The 18,057-nt window shown below is 40.9% G+C and overlaps 1 protein-coding gene across 4 annotated transcripts in view; it reads right to left on the bottom strand.

The window, feature by feature from the left end:
- dab1a (DAB adaptor protein 1a) overlaps positions 1–17,829 on the bottom strand; it is a 254,109-nt gene extending 236,280 nt beyond the window's left edge. For all 4 annotated transcript variants that reach the window (XM_063001305.1, XM_063001302.1, XM_063001303.1 and 1 more), the window contains exon 1: positions 17,587–17,829. The gene's annotated coding sequence lies outside the window, so the exon portion shown is untranslated. The remainder of the gene's footprint in view (positions 1–17,586) is intronic.
- Positions 17,830–18,057: the final 228 nt, after the last annotated feature.

The following is an 18,057-nucleotide window of genomic DNA, read 5'->3' as shown; positions in this document are numbered from 1 at the left end:
TGGCACCTGCACAGGGGCGGGGAAGGAGTGCGTTTACCAGGGTGTGTCTCTCCGTACACAGGGCTGATCCACATTAGCACTCGCTTAGTGCAGGTTAAATAAATGCATACGACTGCTGCCCACGTGTCGGAGGGGGCGTGGGTTAGCTTCGTTCTCCTCAATCAGAGCGGGGATCGGCATTAGTGGAGAGGAAGCATGATGCAATCGGCCAATTGGACGCGCTAAAAGTCGGGGGGAAAAGGGGAGAAAATGCATAAACAAAATACAAAATATAATAATAATAAATCAGCTTTGCATGACAACTGACCAATATAACCAGGTTTACATGTTGTTTAAACTGTTTTATGGTTTAACCAGACTGACCAATCTAGCCTGGTTTAGCTGGATACCAAGTTGAACAACTGTTACCAATTTAGACCAGCAAAAATAACCAATGTGTTTTAACAATTGAACAAGCAATACCACCAGCTGACCATCATGACTAGCTTTACTATAGCGGCTGACTATAGAGGATGAGCTTTAAACAGTCAAGAAAATTAAAGACCATGTATGGTGAACATTTGTTGAAGCATCTGTAGGAGTCCTCATTTCCCTCCTCCCATAGTTAAAATGGTCCAGAAACTCTGATGTGCACACAGACAAATCTTAATCACATTGCTTAAAATATTCAAAACATTTCCATTTACAAATAGCTAAGCTAATGAACTTCTTCAGCAATCAGAAAAACTGCAATGTGTTCCAGCAAGTGTGTACACAAGCACACAGAGAGATCAGCTGCTGGTTGGATGTTAGTAGCAGCCACATCTGTGTTCGGCAGCAGTACGCCTGTCATGTTTTTAATCATGGTAATTGCACACTGAAAATGGCACTGCGATCTTGCAGTATCTTTTGTTTGAAGGAGGGGCGGGAGAGCAGAGCATAAAGAATTGAGAAATACAATGAAAGTGCAATTTACTTTTAAATATTTTTAAAGCAGTCCACCAATCAGAGGCTCAAACTAAAAACATACACCGATTAGCAATAATATTAAAACCACCTCCTTGTTTCTACATTCACTGTCCATTTTATCAGCTCCACTTACCATATAGAAGCACTTTGTAGTTCTACAATTACTGACTAGTCCATATGTTTCTCTGCATGCTTTGTTAGCCCCCTTTCACCCTGTTCTTCAATGGTCAGGACTAGAGATGGGACGATCGATCGGCTATGAATCGGTATCGGCCGATTTTTAATCAAAATATGCTATCGGCGATCGGCGATATTTCCTAAAAGTAGCCGATTCGATCGTGTGACATATAAAGATCACGTTAAGTTAACAGCTCAGTGCATTGATCCAGACTTTGAGCTACGAAGCACCAACCATCACATCACCATTCATCAACCATCGTACAGAAACCACGGTGAAAGCTCTTCATGACCTAAAATAACATCATTAACGTTGTGCATCATACATACGATGTAATTTCGCTGATTGTAATATTTACTTTAAAAAGATAATTCAACCCGGTCACATCTGAGTCGATTCTATCAGCACGTTATATGAACTCCTGGTTCACTTTGGTAAATCGTAAGCGGTTCTTACTTGTGATGTAGATGAGAACAGAAAACGTTACAGAGCCAATCCGAGGCAAAAGTTTATTCATTACCAAATTCGTTAGTTCAGGATCATCTGCTGAACTTTTAGCTCCTTAGACGGAACGAGTCTGACTCAGTTACAGATCTGTGGTAATAGCAGTTTAATTAAGCTTTTTAATTAAGCTTTTTAATGTAAGAGAGTCACACAGAATGTTCTGTAGTAGTTGGTGTTTATTTAAAACCACGACATTTAATTAATAACAGTAAACACGGAGAGATAACTGAGAAGAGAAACTTACGCTTCGCGAAAAATGACTCGTGAATCAATGAATCACTTATAGCGATACAGTGAACAAAGTGTCTCTTCTAAAGGCGCACACACACACACACACACACACACACACACACACACACACACACACACACACACACAAACACGCGCGCTGCTCCGGTTTATCTTCACTGTGAGGCTCTTTTTAAGTTTATTTATTTTATTTACGGCTAAACAAGGCAGCTCACTAGGTTTTAAGACAGACCCCCAAAATGAACTGCTGTAAATAAGATGATGAAGTCAGAACCAGTTTACTGTAATGCTGCTAAATCAGTACGTCTGCAGTTACTCAACATCAAACTCCTTCAGGATAAATCAGGATTGGAGGCAAAAAGCTGCAATTTATTTATTAATTTTTAATTTATTTATCAATGAATCTAGTTGTCCACCCACTCGTCTATCCATCCATCCATCCATCATTTATCCAACTTTCCGTCCTTCCTCCAATTATTATGACAGGCTTCACTGCAATATCGACTTCAACCCACAGAAGGTGGTTTCAGGCAAACCTTACACTCTTCTGTGTAAAAGCCATCATGACTGGTGCCTCCCGCCTCCACTCTGCATCCCACTCGCTCTGCTACTGAGAAAGGCAGCTTTTTTCATTTCACTTGCTTAATGGCAGGAGAGAGAGGGCCACACATACTAAACAGCTCCGCAGAGGTAGGACCTTCACAGAGCATAATGGGGCACCACAGAAGGGTGTTAGCTTGGATCACCATCTCTTTGTAACTCTTTAAGGCAATAAAAAGTTAAGCACAAAAGCAGAACCGATTAAACACAATTTACTAGGTGAAAAAAAAATGCATTTAGGAACACAGCCAAGATTGCTGCTGTTTCTTAGAACATTGGTGAGCTACAAGGGCATGGGAAGAGTGGTTTGAACATGACCAGAATTGGTACCCTGCAAAAGAAAAAAAACACAGTGTCCCTGTTGCCATTCTAATTAAAAGTCATTGCCACACAATAAAGGTGCGGTCATGCTGCTTTCTTGTAACAAAAATCTAAAATGCACTAATCAGCAAAACATTAAAACCACCTCCTTGTTTCTACACTCACTGTCCATGTTATCAGCTCCACTTACCATATAGAAGCACTTTGTAGTTCTACAATTACTGACTGTAGTCCATCTGTTTCTCTGCATGCTTTGTTAGCCCCCTTTCATGCTATTCTTCAATGGTCAGGACCCCCCACAGGACCACCACAGAGCAGGTATTATTTAGGTGGTGGATCATTCTCAGCACTGCATGCACTGACATGGTGGTGGTGTGTTAGTGTGTGTTGTGCTGGTATGAGTGGATCAGACACAGCAGCGCTGCTGGAGTTTTCCTGGAGTTTTCCGTGTCCACTCACTGTCCACTCTATTAGACACTCCTACCTAGTTGGTCCTTTTATAGATGTAAAATCAGAGACGATCGCTCATCTATTATTGCTGTTTGAGTTGGTCATCTTCTAGACCTTCATCAGTGGTCACTGGACGCTGCCCACGGGGCACTGTTGGCTGGATATTTTTGGTAGGTGGACTATTCTTAGTCCAGCAGGGACAGTGAGGTGTTTAAAAACTCCATCAGCGCTGCTGTGTCTGATCCACTCATACCAGCACAACACACACTAACACACCACCACCATGTCATTGTCACTGCAGTGCTGAAAATCATCCACCACCTAAATAATACCTGCTCTGTGGGGGTCCTGACCATTAAAGAACAGGGTAAAAGCAGGCTAAAAAAGAGAAACAGATGGACTACAGTAAGTAATTGTAGAACTACAAAGTGCTCCTGTATGGTGGAACTGATAACATGGACAGTGAGTGTAGAAACAAGGAGGTGGTTGTAATGTTATGGCTGATCAGTGTACTGCTACATCATACATCATCAGTGACTACTAAACACCTGCACAATAAAAGCCCTCCCGGGGAAATTTATTTAGCCCTCCCGGGCTTCTATTGTGTGCATTTATAGGGCAAATGTGAATCCCAGAAGCAAGAGTTTAATTGACGCGTTAATGCACTGTGACTGTGGCAAATGCCACATTTCAAAACACACACCATGAATTGCCACTCGGCATGCGGGGCATGCATGACAACTCTCCAAGGACTACGTTATCAGCCATTGACTTTGTGTCTTTGTCTTTATTCTTCCTTGCTTTCTAAAGGAGAGTTTAGAGTCAGTGGAGCACAGCATTCTTCCACACCGCAGTGACAGATGTGGCAGGAGGGGAAGAAAAGGAGGAGCAGATTCTTCCAATACTTTTAATGTAGGCAGAAAATATTCATATTTTGTGTTCTGTGTCTGGTCCCATGATGTAATCTGTACTTACAAATCCTTACAAATAATAGTGCAGGCTTTAAAGCCTTAAACAAGGGATGAATTTGAAGACAAGTTGTCAGTTACCAACCTAGAATTTCCATTCTTACCCAACATCACAGCAGTTTGCTATTTCTCCTCTTTAATGATTCTAAACAATGCCTGAGAGGAAGCAACCAAAGAGTACTGATATGATGCATTCAACAAATGGTAAAAGTTAAAAAGGCCCACAGCCTTTCCTGAAATTACAAGGTGTAAGGCAAAATACTACCCCAAATCAGAAAAAGTTGGGACAGTATGGAAAATGCAAATAAAATAAAAACAGTGTTCCTTACATTTACTTTGACTTTTATGTGATTGCAGACAGGATGAACCTGAGATATTTCATGTTTTATCTGCTCAACTTCATTTCATTTGTTAATATACCTCCATTCCTGCATTTCAGGCCTGCAACACATTCCAAAAAAAGTTGGGACAGGGGCAATTTAGGGCTAGTAATGAGGTGAAAAAACTAAATAATGATGTGATTCCAAACAGGTGATGTCAACAGGTGATTGTAATCATGGTTTGGTTTGGAGTCTTTGATGAGCAAAGATGATCAGAGGATCTCCAGTTTGTCAACAACTGTGTGAGAAAATGTTACGGGAAGGGTGGGTGGTGGACCCAAGAGCAGAGCTCTAGGTTTATTTATTTTTGAGGTAAACTGTGAATAGAAACTAATATATAATAAAAAAACAAGGTATGTGGTGTAGTGAGTATGCTTGTGTGCTTTTGCGTCTGAGGCTGGATTCTAACCCTCAACTCAGGGAACCAGAGAGCAGTGCTTTACCACTGCTCTACTGGACGAGTGGGAAAGCACTTGGAAAACCAACTCAAAAGGCAATAGTAAAAAGGCGGGAACAGCAAACAAAGGGAGATACTGATACCAAACCAACACAAAATAATCCTCAGCCACTGGGCTGGAAACACTCTTAACAAAAATTTATTATTTTAGTTTATAAATAAGCTTAAGAGACAAGAAGCTGAACCTTCTTTTAAAGAAATATCTCAGTTAGTCTATAATTATTTTTCCTTTGTTTCAGCTGTCTTTTCTTTTGTCTTTCTTTTCTTCCTTCTTACTTTTCTCTTACTTTTCTCTTTCTTTTCTCTTTCTTTTCTCTTTCTTTTCTCTTTCTTTTCTGGGTACCTTACCGTCTGCCCCTCTACAAAGGTGCAGCACTGATCAGTGGTTTGAGTTGAGCTTTTATACAAAGCTCTACAGGTGTTCCTGATTAGCAGTAATCAGTGCTGGTGCTTCTGGGAACTGGAGTTCTGAGAGCTGTTCCCAGATGCTCTCTTACTACGCCGCCCAGGCCCCCTGCTGGTGACCGGCGGCATGGACCGACCCCTTACAGAAAATTATTGAAATGTTTAAACAATGAACCTCAAAGATAGATTGGAAGGTATTTGCATATTTCTTCCTCTACAGTGCATAATATTATTAAACGATTCAAGGAATCGTGAGGAATTTCAGTGCGTAAAGGGCAAGGGTGCAAGCTTAAGCTGAACGCCCGTGATCTTCCATCCCTCAGATGGCACTGCATCAACAACTGCCACTCAACAATAGCTGATATAACCACATGGGTGAGCGATAACTTTGGCAAACCTTTGTCAAGCACTACAATACAGAGTTACATGCACAAATGCCACTTAAAACTTTACTGTGCAAAAAAGAAGCTTTATGTTAACCATGTTCAGAAGCAGCGTCGACTTCTCTGGGCTCAGAGGCATCTAGGATGGACCATCACACAGTGGAAACGTGTATTGTGGTCAGATGAATCAGCATTCCGGGTCTTTTTTGGAAAAAATGGATGCCGTGTGCTCCGGACCAAAGACTGTCTGTCCAGTCTGTTATCAGCAACAAGTCCAAAAGCCAGGGTCTGTCATGGTATGGGGCTGTGTCAGTGCCCTTGGCAAAGGTCATTTACACTTCTGTGATGGCAGCATTAATGCAGAAAAGTACATTGAGATCTTAGAGCAACATGTGCTGCCTCAAGACAACATCTTTTCCAGGGACATCCATGCATTTTTTAACAAGACAATACAAAACCACATGCTGCACACATTACAAGGGCATGGCTGCGGAAGAAGAGGGTACGGGTACTGGACTGGCCTGCCTGCAGTCCTGACCTGTCCCCAATATAGAATGTGTGGAGAATTTTGAAACGACACATACTGTTGCACATCTCAAAACGTGTTTGCAGGAAGAATGGGACAAAATAAAAGCTGAAACACTAAATCACTTGGTCTCCTCGGTGCCAAAACGTTTTTTAAGTGTGGTGAAAAGGAATGGCAACATTACAAAGTGGTAAATGCTTTACTGTCCCAACTTATTTTGGAATGTATTGCAGGCCTGAAATGCAGGAATGGATGTTTATTAATAAATGAAATGAAGTTGAGCAGATAAAACATGAAATATCTTAGAATTATCCTGTCTGCAATCAAATAAAAGTCAAAGTAAATGTAAGAAATTCTGTGTTTTTTACATCCTGGACATCCAGTCACTGGAATATATTTGACAATTTGAAAGAGGACTTTAATGCCAAAAGGAAGCCCAATCAGACATGGTATACGCCAAGCTTATCAGTTTGCTTAAGCTGCTATAGTAAGGTATAGATTATATCATATCAAAGAAGTGGTTGTTATTGTTATTATTCCGATTACATGCACATCTTTTGACTTTCGGATTTTTAGACATGCCAAGCCCACTGATCTCTAGACAGGGATGGGAGTTACATTTCATATTTGTCGATCCCAGCAACCTACAATAAAAAAATCTACATTTAAAGAGGGCAATATTTTAATTATAGCAGATAGATTTCAACTTCGACTTGAGATACTAAATACGCATTTTACAAGCTGCCACCCACTAAATAAGGACATTCCTTAAGCTCTAATTAGGCGGAACAGATAATGTCACCTACAGCTGACAGATCAATATAGAGGTTGAGTAACAGCAGTCGATGCCTCCTCTCTAAAAGGCATGGATCCCTCAAAAAAAACAAGCATTTACAAAAAGAATCCCAATTATGCCAAATAATCAAGACCAGAATTGATTCAGGACCACATTTGTTATGCCTTGATTTAATTTACAATGTCCTGGCTATTGAGATCAAAATAAAAGATAAGAAGTAAAAGCCTTACAATGCTAATAATTATTTAATTCAATATTTTTTCAATTTATTTTTTAAAATCTAGCAATTTTGAGACAGAACCAGACAGTTAGAAATCGGTTCACATGTGCCACGATTCGAATCGGTTATTCATTTAAGATGAATTGATATTCACTTTAAACAGCAGCGGGCTCTGGCACTATTCACCTCGCCTGATTGACGGCACTTCACAATGTTGCCAGGTAGTGGATTTTCCAGCCAAATTTATTTTGTGAGGATACTTTCTTTATTTGTATTATTCATTTATTATTCATTTATTTATATAATGTTGGTATTTTAAAATTTAATTTTAGTTTTTATACACAATAAGCATTATTTGGCATAGTGTGTGCCTACCTCAGAAATAAAAGGGCATTCATTATTTAGATAAATAAAAGATAAGCACAAATACAGTATTTTATTTTATTTTTTAAAGAGAAATAATAAAAAGAAAACGTATTGTGAACCCAGTATCCTGAATCGTATCGCATCGTTGGTAGAGTGTATCGTTACATTCCTAGTATGAACCTAAAAAAAAACCCTACTATTTACGTTTGGTAAACCAAATAGCAAAAAATAAATAAATAAATAATAATAATAATATGTAATTCATGGGTGGGTGACCACCGTTAAATCAAAGACCACCATTAAATCAGAGAAATGTTACTGCTTGTCAAATAAAAAAGCACATTTGTGCAATAAATATAATTCTGAAAGTTAGCTCAGTGTTAATGCTACATCCAGGTCCTGATGCAGGAATGCAGCGCACATTGCACTATGTTCTCTATTAAAGAATTATTAATGATTAAGAAAAATGGAGCCGCTCAGGTGGCGCAGCGCTAAAACACACTAGCACACCAGAGCTGACATTTTGAACTCGTCATTTAAAACTCAGTTCTGCCTACCGGCTGGGCTGAGTGGCTACATGAACAACAATTGGCTGTTGTTTATACAGTGTGGGAAGTCAGATAGGGACTCCTCATTACTGATACAATTTCGACCTCTGCTGGCTGGTTGATGGTGCCTGCACAGAATCGAGGAATAATGTGTTGATCAGGGTGTAGCTCTCCGTACACAAAGCTGATCCGCATATGAACTCGCCTTGTGCAGGTGAAAAGATGCAGTCGGCTACGGCACATGTCGGAGGGGGCGTGTCAGTCTCGCTCTCCTCAATCAGGAGTGGAGATCGGCATCAGTAGAGAGGAAGCGTAATGCAATCGGGTAATTGGATACAACTAGATTGGGTGGAAAATTGTGACTGCCACCACGGCTGTGCAAGACTAACATCAAATTACAGAAGATCATTTGTGCTATTTGAATTTTCATTTACAATTGTTGTTTTTTTAATCATCTTTCCTTTTTGTTTGTATGTTTGTAATGATCTAAAATCATTCAGTGTGACAAACATGCAATGAAAGACGTATTCAGAAACTTTTCACAACACTTTTCTTATAGAAATTCAAGGCCAGGTCACAATATTTAGTGTCCTATTTTCACGCTTCCTCCAGTTTCCAGAGCAAACAAACAAGAGCTTATTAGCCTCCACTTAGCTCTTAGCATTAATGCAACACAAACAATTCCTCAGACAGATCTACACTCTTGGTTCTGGGCCCCAGTGCCTAATCCCAGCTTGTAAGGATGACTAAATGAAGCCAGAAAGAGAAGCAAAACAATGTTGGCTTTGTGGGCCCATTCACCCTGAGCTCCGTCTCCATGGACACACGCTGTTGCCTGCTGGACCCATTCAGCCGGAGCGGGAAGCCTTCCCGCCGAGACACTAAAAAGTACGGAACACAGAACCCATGCTCGACGCAGGAACCCCGCCATGTCCTGCTTCTGTTGATCGCCAGGTGGTGCATGAGTGGGCTGGTGTGTCAATGAGGTCTATGAGAAAGTACAGCCCGAAGCAGAGCCCTATTCAGCCTTTAGCGTTTACGCACGTCAGTAAAGTCGGGCTATTATTGAAATTATTAAAATAATGCTACATAATTAGTTTATTCCCTTATAGTAACATCTTATCCTGGTAGGGAAAAAGATGAAACAGAGCCTGCCGTATTGAGTACTTGGAAGAAAGATAACAACCTGCCCATAAAATGGACTGGGATTAATGTATGCTTAATATTACCTAAGTAATAGTCTAAAGTACCGAGATAAGCAACATGTCTGTTGTTAAGCTGTTCTAAAATGTTGTAAGCACATAAGACACAACTGTTAGCACAGAATGGAAGTTCTGAAGTCCAACACCCAATGTAACATGACTAGAGCAGTATAAAGAAAGTCCCACAGATCTATTCCTTGTTCTTCTGCTATTCCACTGCTGTAAGAACCCACGATCAAGCCAATTCATTCTTCAATCCAGTCAACTGTATTCTTTGTTTTCTTTTATTATCTGACCTTATTGTTCCATGACAAATGTGTCTGTAACATGTGAGGAAACCAAAACAAAAAAGCCACCCAAAGAGCATACCACATTAAACCATGCCATGCATTTTTTATATCACACAATCTTAAACTGCTTGGTGTTCTGATTCTATATTCTCTTATAAATGAGCTCTACAAACTGAACCTGAAATTCTAGTTTATGTTTAACAAAATAAATGGTCAGAACTTTACTTTATAAATGGTCAAAAAGTTTACTATTTGATTTTGATATAATTTAAATGGGGTTGATTGTACAAACCAATTGAGTGTGGTAGGCAGGGGTGTAGCACCAAATTCTGGGCCCTATGCACAAGCAGTGCCCATGGGCCCCCCTCACCCCAGTCTTTTACCCCAAAGTTTACCTCAGATTACAGATAAAGCATCATGTTATTTTTAATTTTGTGTTATGTCGTTTTTAGCACTGACAATCGCGGTGGTATTGAAACGTTTTATAACCACAGGAGTTCATGTAATGTAGACTATTTGCTTTCACATTTGGGCTCACATTTCTTGGGAAAGAAGTTCGTTAGCAGTTGCTTTCCCACATTTCTTTTTTTTTTCTCTTTCCTGCCTCTCTTTTCTTTTCTGAAAACTGGATTTAAATTTATTGGGCATCATCTTCCATATCACGGATACTACGCGCACTGCCGCTTCAGCAGAATGTGAACGCTAAGTTAAATGCGCCTAGCCCGGTGAAGGCGGACTAATCCATTTCGTGCAAGGGGTGGGGGTGCCGCAGACACTATATGTAGGCTAGGACACACAATTCAATCCATCAATAAACCGATTTATTTACCCAAAACATTAAATTTACATTAGTTAGCAACATTTATTGTGATCTTTAAATGATATTAATATTTAAAGGAAAATAAAATCCCAGACTCCTCAAGGGCCCTCCCCCGACTTGGGGCCCTGGTAACCCAGTCCCACTTTTCACCCCACTACGACGCCCCTGGCGGTAGGCAGTGCAGTGGGTGGAGTGGGTGGCATAGAGTTGCATGAGTGATTTGCGATAGAAGGGTATTTTCAAGCGTGTTTCTAATCTTGTCTATCCTCATCACTCCCAAGAGAATTGCAACAAGTCCATTAGGACAGCATGAGTAGGATGTTTTGGAGACAAGGTTTGGAACACAAGATTTAGATGGTTTGGGAGTGTGCAGAGAATGAAGCCGCCAGGCAGGAGGAGGAGAGGAAGGCCAAAAAGGAGATTTATGGATGTGGTGAGAAAGGGCATGCAGGTGGTTGGTATGACAGAATGGCAAGGGAAAGGGCAGGATAGAGACGAATACGCCAATGTTAATATCATTTAAAGGTGTTGATATTAATTTCTGGTGTTGAACAGCTTCTTTTTGGTCCAACACTTCTAGCAAAGAATGGTTGATGATTGAATCATTTATCAAACTGTGTCAGTGTATCAAAATACACTGATCAGCCATAACATTAAAACCACCTCATTGTTTCTAAACTCACTGTCCATTTTATCAGCTTCAAATACCATATAGAAGCACTCAGTAGTTCTACAGTGACTTACTGTAGTCCATTTGTTTCTCTGTATGCTTTGTTAGCCCTCTTTCATGCTGAGCACTGGTATTAGTGGATCAGACTCAGCAGCGCTGCTGGAGTTTTTAAATACTGAGTCCACTCACTGTCCACTCTATTAGACACTCCTACCTAGTTTACCACCTTGTAGATGTAAAGTCAGAGACGATCGCTCATCTATTGCTGCTGTTTAAGTTGATCATTTTCTAGATCTTCATCAGTGGTCATAGGACGCTGCCCACGGGGCGCTGTTGTCTGTATATTTTTGGTTGGTGGACTATTCTCAGTCCAGCAGTGACAGTGAGGTGTTTAAAAACTCCATCAGCATTGCTGTGTCTGATCCACTCATACCAGCACAACACACACTAACACACCACCACCATGTCATTGTCACTGCAGTGCTGAGAATGATCCACCACCCAAATAATACCTGCTCTGTAGTGGTCCTGGGAGAGTCCTGACCATTGAAGAACAGCATGAAAGGGGGCTAACAAAGCATGCAGACAAACAGATGGACTACAGTCAGTAATTGTAGAACTACAAAGTGCTTCTATATGGTAATATGTCAATATATGCCTGTGTCTTTATCCAAACCTTAAAAAATAACATTTCTACCACTAAATGCAGGTAAAGCTGTTTTACCAGCAACACAAATTGATCAGTTATGTATTATGAGACCCCAATACACAATAAAATAGATCCACTATAAATAAAGAATATGAATATATAAATATTAAAATAATAATAATAACAATAATATAAATGATTACTGCCATTTAAATCATCTGTAAGTCATCATCTAAGTGCTTTTGAAATCCCTTGGGGTCTTACAATTAAAGCCATTAATAAACATTGTTCACCGTGCACATGCAAGACTAATGGTCTTGACACTGACCTGGCACACAAGGAGGTTAAGTGTCTCCTGACTTTGACATGCTATGAGGCAACAGTGCCTGAACCAGCTCTACTCAGAGGCCAAGTGTCACAGTTTCCAGACACCCCATGCGTAAATTGGTGTTTAGAAAAAAACATCCTTTTAAAATACTGTCTTTAAAAGTTATAGCTTTATGTGAAGGTGAACTTGGAGTGGCCATCTGTGTCTCTCTACAGTTTTAGCAGTTTCCCTTTTTAACAGACTTATTAATGCAGGACGAGTCAGGAATCAGTGAAACCAAACATAACATGCATCGTTTCTGAAATTATGGCACAGCACGGCAGACCTTTAGCCTGCGCAAGCTCAGCAGGATCTATTAAATCATCCTCTGGTACAAGCCCAGACTGTCAGCAGGACACACTGGGGTTTATTTTCCCCCCTCGGTTAGAGCAAAGGGTCCTTTCATTTCACTGTGTGCACCCTGTTGCCGAACAGTCATAAGCTCTCAGGGGCATTGACATGTTTTCTGTCAAATCAAATCATCCTACTGTGTGCTCTTGTGTAATCAACCCGAGACACATCTGAGTCCTATACTCAGGTGAAAGTGGGAAAGTCGAAAATAGGTATTAAGCACCAGTACTCCATAATATGTACACATGGTATGGTAAAGTAGTATGGAGCAGTATGTAATTTGTACGCCCAAGATGTTTGCAGTCATTAGACTTATATGCACTAAATAAAGTGTGAGAAAATGACATTCTGCTTGCATCATTAATCAGAATGTGGTATTTATGGTAGCTAGCTATGCCATTTAGGTCACATTGTAACCCTACACATGAATAAAAGAAATGACCTTTTTAAAATCACATGCAATGGCAGTAAATCATCTGTTAGCAGCACTTTTAAATTTAAATATGAATATATATTTATACACTGATCAGCCATAACATTAAAACCACCTCCTTGTTTCTACACTCACTGTCCATTTTATTAGCTCCACTTACCATATAGAAGCACTTTGTAGCTCTACAATTACTGACTGTAGTCCATCTGTTTGTCTGCATACCTTTTTAGCCTGCTTTCACCCTGTTCTTCAATGGTCAGGACCCCCACATGACCACCACAGAGCAGATGTTATTTAGGTGGTAAATCATTCTCAGCACTGCAGTGACAATGACATGGTGGTGGTGTGTTAGTGTGTGTTGTGCTGGTATGAGTGGATCAGACACAGCAATGCTGATGGATTTTTAAACACCTTACTGTCACTGCTGGACTGAGAATAGTCCACCAACCAAAAATATTCAGCCAACAGCGCCGCGTGGGCAGCATCCTGTGACCACTGATGAAGGCCTAGAAGATGACCAACTCAAACAGCAGCAATAGATGAGCGATCGTCTTTGACTTAACATCTACAAGGTGAACCAATATAGTGGATAGTGAGTGGACACGGTATTTAAAAACTCCAGCAGCGCTGCTGTGTCTGATCCACTCATACCAGCACAACACACACTAACACACCACCACCATGTCAGTGTCACTGCAGTGTGAGAATGATCCACCACCTAAATAATACCTGCTCTGTGGTGGTCCTGTGGGGGTCCTGACCATCGAAGAACAGGGTGAAAGCAGACTAAAATGGTATGTAGAGAAACAGATGGACTACAGTCAGTAATTGTAGAACTACAAAGTGCTCCTATATGGTAAGTGGAGCTGATAAAATGGACAGTGAGTATAGAAACAAGGAGGTGGTTTTAATGTGGGTCACCAATGCAAACTGAATATACTGTATTCTTCTTTTTTTATGTTTCAGTCCTACAGGCTGCAAGTCTGAACTTTAATCCAAAGTGACTCAATCAAATCAAACAAAAGTCTCAAATGCAAACAGCATCCTGTCCCAGGGATTAACTGCGACATGACTTCCACCAAACATTTACAGAAGTAGCAGTTAGTTATCCTAGGTAAGACCTTGTTGATCTTGTTAGTTATACAAGAAATCCGGGTCAGCAATCTGACCTGACCTGTACGTGCCCATTGTGGGCTGCATCGAGGGCTCCTAGTTAATATGCTCATTGGATGGCAGCTACCTTAGTGTTGGCCCCTCAGGGGCAGATCTTATGTGGGTTTTTTATGGGATGTCCCAAGCACTCACTGCCCATTACGGTTCAAGAACACGTGATCGCTGGGCCCCGAACGTTAGCACAATAGCACTAAACCCGAGTGCAATACTTTATATAAAATCCTTGTACTTGAAAGGATATGAATATAGCATGTAATGATGAATTCAGGTAATGATAGACAAGCATTGTGATCACTGTTACACAAACATAATTGACCAAAACACACAGAAATGCACTTGCTAGCCTAGACACGGCTACAACATTTGAAGCAGTATTTGTATTTTAGCAAATAATAATGGTAGGCAATGTATTTCCTGATAAAACATTACTATAGGTAAGGATAGATAGATAGATAGATAGATAGATAGATAGATAGATAGATAGATAGATAGATAGATAGATAGATAGATAGATAGATAGATAGATAGATAGATAGATAGATAGATAGATAGATAGATAGATAGATAGATAGATAACTTTATTAACCCCATAAGGAAAGTCAGGTATTACAGCAGCTCCAGTACATTAAAGCAAAAAGTATTAAAGTACAGACAATTAAAGTACAAAAGCATATAAGTACAAAAAGTATAAAAAAAAAAAAACTAACAAGTATCCTGGCATTAAATATTTAGATGAGATATGTAATGTGATATACTAAGCTGTAGTAGTGTTAAATAACAACAGATATGTAGTATATGTAGATATGTAGCCTATAGATAAGGCTTAGCCACACATGATCTTATACAGTGTATCACAAAAGTGAGTACACCCCTCACATTTCTGCAGATATTTAAGTATATCTTTTCATGGGACAACACTGACAAAATGACACTTTGACACAATGAAAAGTAATCTGTGTGCAGCTTATATAACAGTGTAAATTTATTCTTCCCTCAAAATAACTCAATATACAGCCATTAATGTCTAAACCACTGGCAACAAAAGTGAGTACACCCCTTAGTGAAAGTTCCTGAAGTGTCAATATTTTGTGTGGCCACCATTATTTCCCAGAACTGCCTTAACTCTCCTGGGCATGGAGTTTACCAGAGCTTCACAGGTTGCCACTGGAATGCTTTTCCACTCCTCCATGACGACATCACGGAGCTGGCGGATATTCGAGACTTTGCGCTCCTCCACCTTCCGCTTGAGGATGCCCCAAAGATGTTCTATTGGGTTTAGGTCTGGAGACATGCTTGGCCAGTCCATCACCTTTACCCTCAGCCTCTTCAATAAAGCAGTGGTCGTCTTAGAGGTGTGTTTGGGGTCATTATCATGCTGGAACACTGCCCTGCGACCCAGTATCCGGAGGGAGGGGATCATGCTCTGCTTCAGTATTTCACAGTACATATTGGAGTTCATGTGTCCCTCAATGAAATGTAACTCCCCAACACCTGCTGCACTCATGCAGCCCCAGACCATGGCATTCCCATCACCATGCTTGACTGTAGGCATGACACACTTATCTTTGTACTCCTCACCTGATTGCCGCCACACATGCTTGAGACCATCTGAACCAAACAAATTAAACTTGGTCTCATCAGACCATAGGACATGGTTCCAGTAATCCATGTCCTTTGTTGACATGTCTTCAGCAAACTGTTTGCGGGCTTTCTTGTGTAGAGACTTCAGAAGAGGCTTCCTTCTGGGGTGACAGCCATGCAGACCAATTTGATGTAGTGTGCGGCGTATGGTCTGAGCACTGACAGGCTGACCCCCCACCTTTTCAATCTCTGCAGCAATGCTGACAGCACTCCTGCGCCTATCTTTCAAAGACAGCAGTTGGATGTGACGCTGAGCACGTGCACTCAGCTTCTTTGGACGACCAACGCGAGGTCTGTTCTGAGTGGACCCTGCTCTTTTAAAACGCTGGATGATCTTGGCCACTGTGCTGCAGCTCAGTTTCAGGGTGTTGGCAATCTTCTTGTAGCCTTGGCCATCTTCATGTAGCGCAACAATTCGTCTTTTAAGATCCTCAGAGAGTTCTTTGCCATGAGGTGCCATGTTGGAACTTTCAGTGACCAGTATGAGAGAGTGTGAGAGCTGTACTACTAAATTGAACACACCTGCTCCCTATGCACACCTGAGACCTAGTAACACTAATGAGTCACATGACATTTTGGAGGGAAAATGACAAGCAGTGCTCAATTTGGACATTTAGGGGTGTAGTCTCTTAGGGGTGTACTCACTTTTGTTGCCGGTGGTTTAGACATTAATGGCTGTATATTGAGTTATTTTGAGGGAAGAATAAATTTACACTGTTATATAAGCTGCACACAGACTACTTTTCATTGTGTCAAAGTGTCATTTTGTCAGTGTTGTCCCATGAAAAGATTTACTTAAATATCTGCAGAAATGTGAGGGGTGTACTCACTTTTGTGATACACTGTACATGTTATAAACGTTAACTGTTGCTTAGACATTTATGGTTTGGACCACGTACAACTCTATCTAGTTTGCTTCATTTACAAGGTGAGATGTAGCCGCACTTGTGAGTCGTATTTACGGAGATTCTGACAGCACTTGAAGGAAGCATACGGACGTTCGAGGCTTCTTCAGAATGAAGCTTCTGCGCACTGATGAAGCCGTGCTGTGCCATAGCGCATACATATTTTAAACCACAATCAGTGTGTTTTAATTATCTAAAGAAAAAAGAACGCTTTCTATTTAAAAAACACGTTTAACCAGTTTAAAGCTGCAGTTTCTGAAGACCAGACTAATACACTAGTGCGCGGAGTCGACTCCGGCTTTTACGCTGGACTCCTGACAGAACCGAATCCGCATCCGAAACAGTTTGTTGGATCAGCCATGACAACAGTATGAAAGTGTCTCAAGTGTAGCAGGACATCATCAATAAAACCGTCAAGCCTTAGTCAATCAATATTTTTTTTTTTCTTCAAGCAGTGTGGAGCTGAAGGGCAGAGCACAGCCGGGATGGATGGATGGATGGATGGATGGCAATGCAGCAAACAGCGCATCTCATATGATCATATAAACCCAGGCTCATGGTCAGCCTCAACCGGTGGCACCTACACCTAAACAGTGCCTGGCAATGTGCGCCCCCCAGTACTATGTAGATCAGCAATTAGTATGTAATTCAAGCAGATATCAACCAGTGCCAAACCGAGATAAAAAAAAAAGAAGCCAGGGGTAAAAACGACTTGGATAAATTCAGTCCACAAGTGCGTAAAAACGCAGAAAAGAAGCGCAGAGTAAAATCTTACTATAATCTTACCTTTAAACTGGTGCTTGATGGTACAGCTTCCATAGGATGCATCATTAAAATCCAAACGTGATCTGGCTGTATCTGAGCTCCACAGCTTTCACACACCACCGTAATCCACTTTTCCATGCCGGGGACAGTCCATTAAATCAAGACTACATCCTTCCCATCGCAGCGCAAAACCTGTGACACGGATTCAGCTTTGATGATTTTCACCAGGTTTTAGGTTCTGGACGGGATGAAGTTGCCTGGTTACCCCTGTGTGTGTATGTATGTATGCGTGTGTGTTTGAGTGAGTGTGTGTGTGTGTGTGTGTGTGTGTGTTAGAGCGGCTGAAGCAGTGTTCCTCTAGCCTATCAGAAACGTGATTGCGCTTTAACCCTGTGCGCACCGAGCGCACCGAGCTGTCCTCATTCCTGCTTTCAGAAGAAAAAAAAAAAGGCAGCAAGAGGGCGGGGGGAGCGGAGCATTACTTCCAGCACC

The sequence above is a fragment of the Trichomycterus rosablanca genome, chromosome 9 (assembly GCF_030014385.1).
Source record: "Trichomycterus rosablanca isolate fTriRos1 chromosome 9, fTriRos1.hap1, whole genome shotgun sequence".
In the NCBI taxonomy this organism is placed as follows: domain Eukaryota; kingdom Metazoa; phylum Chordata; class Actinopteri; order Siluriformes; family Trichomycteridae; genus Trichomycterus; species Trichomycterus rosablanca.
This window is presented reverse-complemented; position numbering and strand designations above follow the sequence as displayed.